The sequence below is a fragment of the Octopus bimaculoides genome, chromosome 8 (genome assembly GCF_001194135.2).
Source record: "Octopus bimaculoides isolate UCB-OBI-ISO-001 chromosome 8, ASM119413v2, whole genome shotgun sequence".
NCBI lineage: Eukaryota > Metazoa > Mollusca > Cephalopoda > Octopoda > Octopodidae > Octopus > Octopus bimaculoides.
Window position 1 is genome coordinate 18,626,612 of NC_068988.1, and position 7,642 is coordinate 18,634,253.

Here is a 7,642-nt window from a genome sequence, read left to right on the forward strand (position 1 = left end):
GGGATATTCAGCATGACACACTGTGACAGAAACAGGAAGTAAAAGTGAGAGAAAGTTGTGGTGAAAGAGTACAGCAGGGTTCGCCACCATCCCCTACCGGAGCCTTGTGGAGCTTTAGGTGTTTTCGCTCAATAAACACTCACAACGCCCGGTCTGGGAATCGAAACCGCGATCCTATGACCGCGAGTCCGCTGCCCTAACTACTGGGCCATTGTGCCTCCACGATGTGATGTATAACTTTCTACTTAATGTACAAGGTCAGAAATTTTCAGGGAAAGGGTTAGTCGATGCCATTAAGTCCTGTACTTGATTTGTACGTTATTTCATTGACTCCAGAGGAATTACTGACAATGTTGACTTCAGCAGGATTTGTACATTGAACATAAAGAGTTGGAATAAATATCGCAAAGCCATTTTTTCCATTTCTCTATGGATTCTGAGTGCTCACCACTGTATAATGGTTAGCGCTTACCCCTTCCGATTATTTATTTACTGATTAACTTCACCATTTCTTCATTTTCAGTGATTTTATTGCTTTTCATTGTCCATTTGCTCCGTCTTTTATTTTTATCATTCACCTTTTTTTTTTTTTTTACTTATTTCGGTCATTGGATTGTGGTCATGCTGGAGCACTGTCTCGTATCGGTTTCATTAAACAAACCAACCCTAGCACTTGTTTCAAAAGTTTGGTACTTATTCTATCGATTTGTTTTGCCGAACCTTTAAGTTATGGGGACATAAACAATTATCACTGGCTGTCAAGCAGTGTGTGTGAGGACACACATACACACACATCATCTATGTATCTATCTATTTATTTCTATATATGTAACAGGCTTCTTTCAGTGTACTGAGCGTTCAGAGATGTGAATTTTTCCGAGAAATAAAATATCTAAACTAGGTTAAAATACATTATTTACATTATTTACATTTGATAGATATTTGTCCTCATCTTCTTTGTTGTTAATACGTTTCGGCTGATATATCCTCCAGCCTTCATCAGGTGTCTTGGGGAAATTTCGAACCTGGGTTCTCATCCCTAAAGTATTTTTCGGTGTTATTATTATGATAGTTATTTTTCAGGTCACTGCCAGGAATCGAACTTAGAATCTTGGAGTTAGTAACCCGTGGGCATATGGCGTAGTGGTTAAGAGTGCGGACTACTAACTCCAAGATTCTGAGTTCGATTCCAGGCAGTGACATGAATAATAATAATAATAACGATAATGATAATAATAATAATAACGATAATGATAATAATAATGATAAGGCGCCGCAGTGGCTGTGTGGTAAGTAGCTTGCTTACCAACCACATAGTTCTGAGTTCAGTCCCACTGTGTGGCACCTTGGGCAAGTGTCTTCTACTGTAGCCTCAGGCCGATCAAAGCCTTGTGAGTGGATTTGTTAGATGGAAACTGAAAAAAGCCCATCGTATAAATGTATGTATATATATATGTGTTTGTATGTCTGTGTTTGTCCTCCCACCATCGGTTGACAACCGATGCTGGTGTGTTTACGTCCCCGTAACTTAGCAGTTCGGTAAAAAGAGACCGATAGAATAAGTACTAGGCTTACAGAGAATAAGTCTTGGGGTCGATTTTCTCGACTAAAGGCAGTGCTCCAGCATGGCCGCAGTCAAATAAATGAACTAAGAAAAAGAGTAAACGAATAATAATAATAATAATAACAACAACATCGAAAAATACCTTAGGAATGAGAACCCAGGTTCGAAATTTCTCCAAGACACCTGATGAAAGCTGGAGGGTATATCAGCTGAAACATTGGGTTAACAACAAACAAGATGAGGACAAATATCTGTCAAATGTAAATAATGTACATAATCCCCCATCTCTTAAATATAGAACTGTATTAGGTTAAAATACTTGTATATCAGACGCATTTTCAAAGAAATAAAAACCTTTGGTGAGATTAGAACATGAATAGGAAGTTGTGTTATCAGTGAGCAGGTATATGCCTGATGACGCATTAAGTCCAATAAAATTTTAATATTTAAGGCCTCACTTTCTTCAGTAATTTCCATAAATGTTTTACACACTCACACGCACACGCGCACTCACACACACACCGAACAATGAGAATGAGTGTTCAAGAAAGCATTTGTGTTTGCCACCTTGGAATCCTCTGTGTAGTGGGTTGATCCACTACTCAGGAAGAGACTATTCTAGAGTACGTTCTGTCTTGTCTTCGAAACGTCTAGATAGAATAGAGACAGCTGATGAAGGGATATTCCAAGTGGCTTTCCGTTTTCCTATGTGTTCGTTCCGTTGTCTGTAGTTTATTGTTCTAACGTCCTGTACCCTGATATGCATGTATATACACATGTAGATGTAAGTATGTACATATATGTGTGTATACATGTATATATATTCTTTGTATTATTATATATATATATATATATATATATAAAGGGCATTAACTGTGCATCAATGCCTCACGCTATCGAGGGACTAAATTAATGCCCTTTATATATTATTAAATATATCTATGAAGAAACGATGAATTTTTTCATAACAAAATTTTTCGTTATCTTTTCATTATGAGGTTTTTTCACGCTGACTACTTGATAAATTCTTATAAAGAATTTATCCTATATTATATTATATAGATAGATAGATAGATAACCTCTGAATTTTTGAGAAAATACCTCTTTCTTCTAACAAGTATAACCTAAATATTAATCCTGTATATCTTTGGTTTAATAGTTATAAATTAAGAAAGGCAGTGAGCTGGCACAAATGCTAGCTCACTAGGTGAAATGGTTAGCGGTATTTCCGCTGTCTTTACTTCTGAGTTCAAATTTCACCAAGGTCAAGTTTGCTTTTCATCCTTTCGGGGTCGATAAATTAAGTACCAGTTGCGTACTGGGCTGATCTAATCGACTGGCCCCCAGCCCCAAAATTTCAGACCTAGAGTAGAAAAGAATACTTATAAATGGAGTATCTGCCTTTAAGTTGGCTTTAAAAAGAAATAAAGGATTTTTAATTTGGCACTCATCAACTAAATTCAATCATAAAACTGCGGCCATGAAGGGCTAAGTCAATCTAATCAGCAACTACACATTTTATTTTTGAAAACATATCAATTCTGTCATTTCGACCCCCACCCCACCCATTGTTGCCGAACCACTAGGGCATAGAACATGAACAAACCAACACTGATAAATGGTGAAAGACAGACACAATTTTAGAATTTTTGAGATATAAAGAGTAAACTTTTTCCTAACAAACATTTTCATTTTTGTTCATAGTGAATATTTATTCTTTTGGAGGCGCAATGGCCCAGTGGACTTGCGGTCATTTCACCCAATATCTCGCTTATTTCTATTTAAAATGCTATTTTGAAATGTTATTTTGAAAATTCCAGCGTGTTTCTAAGGCTGTTTTATGCTAGAAATTAAAGTTTCATAAAAAAAAATTGCAGTTAATAGAATTATGGGAGGTAATGGGTTAACATAAACGTTGGCCATCAATGGATTTAAAAACCAAATAATTCAAAGACAAATTTGTTTAATCACTTCTGAATTAAATTTTATGCTACAGGAAGAAAATAGATATCAATAAAGGTATATAATATATTTTTATGTATGACATTAAATGTATTTTAATGGTTCCATAAGAATTTGTTTCAAAATGGTGATGTAATGAGTGAAAACTATTTTCAGTTGCAGTTCTTTCCCTTTACATATATGGAAACCCATATGAGCCATCTCTGATCTGATGCGAAGTTGATCAATCACCCAGCGATGGATATTATTGGTTACAAAATGTGAAACAGTTGATATATGACTACCTTTCGTTTTTTTTTAAATTATCTAAGCCATAAGTATTCAGATTACTCTTTCAAATGTGTTTATTTACAGTTTTTTAATTATATCATAGCTTTGAGATTTGAACGACACAATTGTTTTCTTTTTAAAATGACATTGTAGGGTAGGTGTGAGAGGCTGAATCTGGCTGGTTTGAACATAAAACAGGTAGAATATTTGAGCTGGATATGACTGGCTTAAATGCTAAATGGTTAATCAAAGAAGGAAGGGGCAACAGTCACTTCTTTTAAGAGCCTTTGAGACAGGTGAGAGAAAAGGATGCTATTCTTAGATTGAAGAGTTCATTTGAATACTTACGATAGCATGAACTCCAAGTAAAAACACCCAAGGACCAGATGATGGTGTTTAACAAAAATAAAGCTTATAAACCACTTTATTATAAATCTGCCCAAGCTTCACTCTTCATTGCTGACTCCCATAGTAACCTTCTTGTCATTCAAGAACAATATATTGCAATATCTTTACCATTAGTTAAGGTGGTGAGCTAGCAGGATCATCATGCTTAGCAGCATTTTATCCATTCTTATGTTCTGAGTTCAAATTCTATCAAGGTCAGCTTTGCTTTCCATCCTTCCAGAATTGATAAAATAAGTACCAGTTGAATACTGGGGTCAATATAATGAACTCACCACCTCCTTCAAAACTGCTTGAGCTAAATTTTGAAACCAATATTTTTTCCGTTAGATAAGGTGGTAGGCTAGCAGAATTGCTTGCATGCCAGGCAAAATGCTTAGCAGCCTTTCATTTGTCTTTACGGTCTGAGTTCAGATCCTGCTAAGGTTGAATTCTCTTTTCATCATTCCAGGGTCAATAAAATAAATACTAGTTGAGGCCCTTCCCCCAAAACTGCTGGCCTTGTGCCAAAATTTGAAACCAATATTAAGAATGACCAAATGCTGTCTGTAAGTACTATGCCCTATTCGGTTGAACTGTTGACTTGACTTTCAGCTTTTCAGGTTCAATAAAATAAAGTATAAGCCATAAAGCAGCAAGCTGGCAGAAACGTTAGCACACCGGGCAAAATGCTTAGTGGTATTTCGTCTGTCTTTACGTTCTGAGTTCAAATTCCACTGAGGTTGACTTTGCCTTTCATCCTTTCGGAGTTTATAAATTAAGTACCAGTTGCATACTGGGGTCAATCTAAAATTTCAGGCCTTGTTCCTAGAGTAGAAAAGAATAAAGCATCAGCCAAGCACTAGGAATTGACAAAATCATTTATACCATTCATGGGTAAACTGGCCAGTGATATTCTCTGAATGGCATGCCTAACAAAAAAATTACTAAGAATTTCTTTTAGTAGTGTGGCCTGCTTATTAATGAGTTATGTCTCAGGTGGCCCAATTCCCAAAAAAGGTTGCCCCCACCTGGTCTTTACCTTTCCCCTAATTTGGAAGAATTTTAGAAATTAGTGTAAGGAATGGACAAGGGTTGTTGATGTAGCATAATCAATAGAGTGTCTGACTAAATACCATGTACTATTTAGTTTACATTCTGCTAAAAAATCATCCCAAACTCAATTTTGTACTTCATTTTGGGATTAAAAAAATAACAGCCAAAGACTGGGGTCTATAAACCCAACTATATTTCTTACCCAAATGTGAAAACCTTGTAACTTTATACGTGTCTGTGGAGTGCTCAGCCACTTGCACGTTAATTTCATGAGCAGGCTGTTCCGTTGATTGGATCAACTGGAACCCTGGACGTCGTAAGCGACGGAGTGCCAACATATGCATCACATCATGATTTATTTACATATCGCCCAGTGTTTTGAATCTGAACAAAGTAACTAGGATTTTCCTGATTTGGCGGACACTATTTGTTTTCTAAAAAATGTTTCTCTGTTCTATAAGCCAAAATATACAAGTATACGAAGTTTTAAAGTGTTTCGGTAGAAAACACACTAAATAAAAACTAAATAAAAAAATGGTATCCGCCAAATCAGAAAGATCCAGTAACTAATACGAACGTTTGAGCTAAACTTAAACGAAACCAACAAGGAAGGACGCTAGCAGCAATTTTCTTTACCAAAGGGCACTAACTCTTGCAATAATCCCTGTTGGTTATTTTTCTTGAATCTTTTAATTTTATTTCGGTCGTCCTTTGTGGCTCCTTTTCATTTCGTTTCAAGAAACTTGATCTTGAGAAATACTTTAAAGACGTACATATTTATATATTTTATCGGATCTTGTTAAATTTCTTCCAGTCGTATTAAGTTTTTCAAATTTTCACCAGATTATTTTCAAAATAAATTTGTTTTGCTATTGACGAAATTCGCATTGGTTTTTTTTTTTTTTTAAATTCAACTCATTAGTTATAATCATTTTAATATATATAATTTTAACCAAGCGAAAACTTCTAATTGCCGACATATCGTGTATGCTGATCTCCTACGAACTCGACCTACTAGAAATAACAGCGAAATCTTCCTCAAGCAGTACTATAACGTCAAAATAAAAAAAAGAAAAAAGAAAAAAGAGGACGAAATATTGTTCCACGGGGCAATGTTTCCACTTCCTGAGAGTGTTTTATTAATAATATATAAATCAATGGCAATCTCCACGATGAAATCTTTTAAGGAACTCTCGATTCTCAGTACACTTACTGGGCACAACTTGGATGGCACTCCGTCGGTTACGACGACGAGGGTTCCAGTTGATCCGATCAACGGAACAGCCTGCTCGTAAAATTAACGTGCAAGTGGCTGAGCACTCCACAGACACGTGTACCCTTAACGTAGTTCTCGGGGAGATTCAGCGTGACACAGAGTGTGACAAGGCTGACCCTTTGAAATACAGGTACAACAGAAACAGGAAGTAAGAGTGAGAGAAATTTGTGGTGGAAGAGTACAGCAGGTTTCGCCCGTTCTGCAAATGGAAACCGCGAGTCCGCTGCCCTAACCACTGGGCCCCTCCACACTGGGCATAACGACTCAATATTAATTATTCTTTCTTTTGTTAATATTGTAAACAGGTTGATGATGGAGAAAGAATTGGTAACTACCTTTAAATCATAATTCCTAATCCATAAACCTTTTGTAATTTATTTACAAAGTTAATTGTGTAGAACAATGGCGGTGAAGTTGTTTAAACCAACATTTGTGCATGCCTGAACTCTGTACGTGTTTCAGTCAGTGGGCTGCGGCCATACAGGGGCAGTACCTTCCAGTGCTTTCAGCCAGTCGTGTGTGTATATACTCTTTCCCATTATTGTTGTTTTAATATATATGCTAGCCTACCTCTTGCAGCTACTGATGCATTTGTTTATTCCATTGTAGAATTTTTCAGCAACAGCCTACCATAGTGGCTCTGCGGTAAGAAGCTTGCTTGCCAATCACACGATCCCAGGCACTTTGGGCGAGTGTATTCTACTATGAGCCTTATGAGTTAATTTGGGAGACAGAAACTGAAAGAAGCCTGTTGGGCATGTATATATATATATAGTTAGTAAAAAAACATATCAGAAAGATGCACACTTTAACAAACAGAACAGTAATTATTACAACAAAACTCTCTATAAAATGTTGTTGTATATATATATATATATAGATATATATAGATATATATCATCATCATCATCATCATCATCATCATCGTTTAACGTCCGCTTTCCATGCTAGCATGGGTTGGACGATTTGACTGAGGACTGGTGAAACCGGATGGCAACACCAGGCTCCAGTCTGATTTGGCAGAGTTTCTACAGCTGGATGCCCTTCCTAACGCCAACCACTCAGAGAGTGTAGTGGGTGCTTTTACGTGTCACCCGCACGAAAACGACCACGCTCGAAATGGTGTCTTT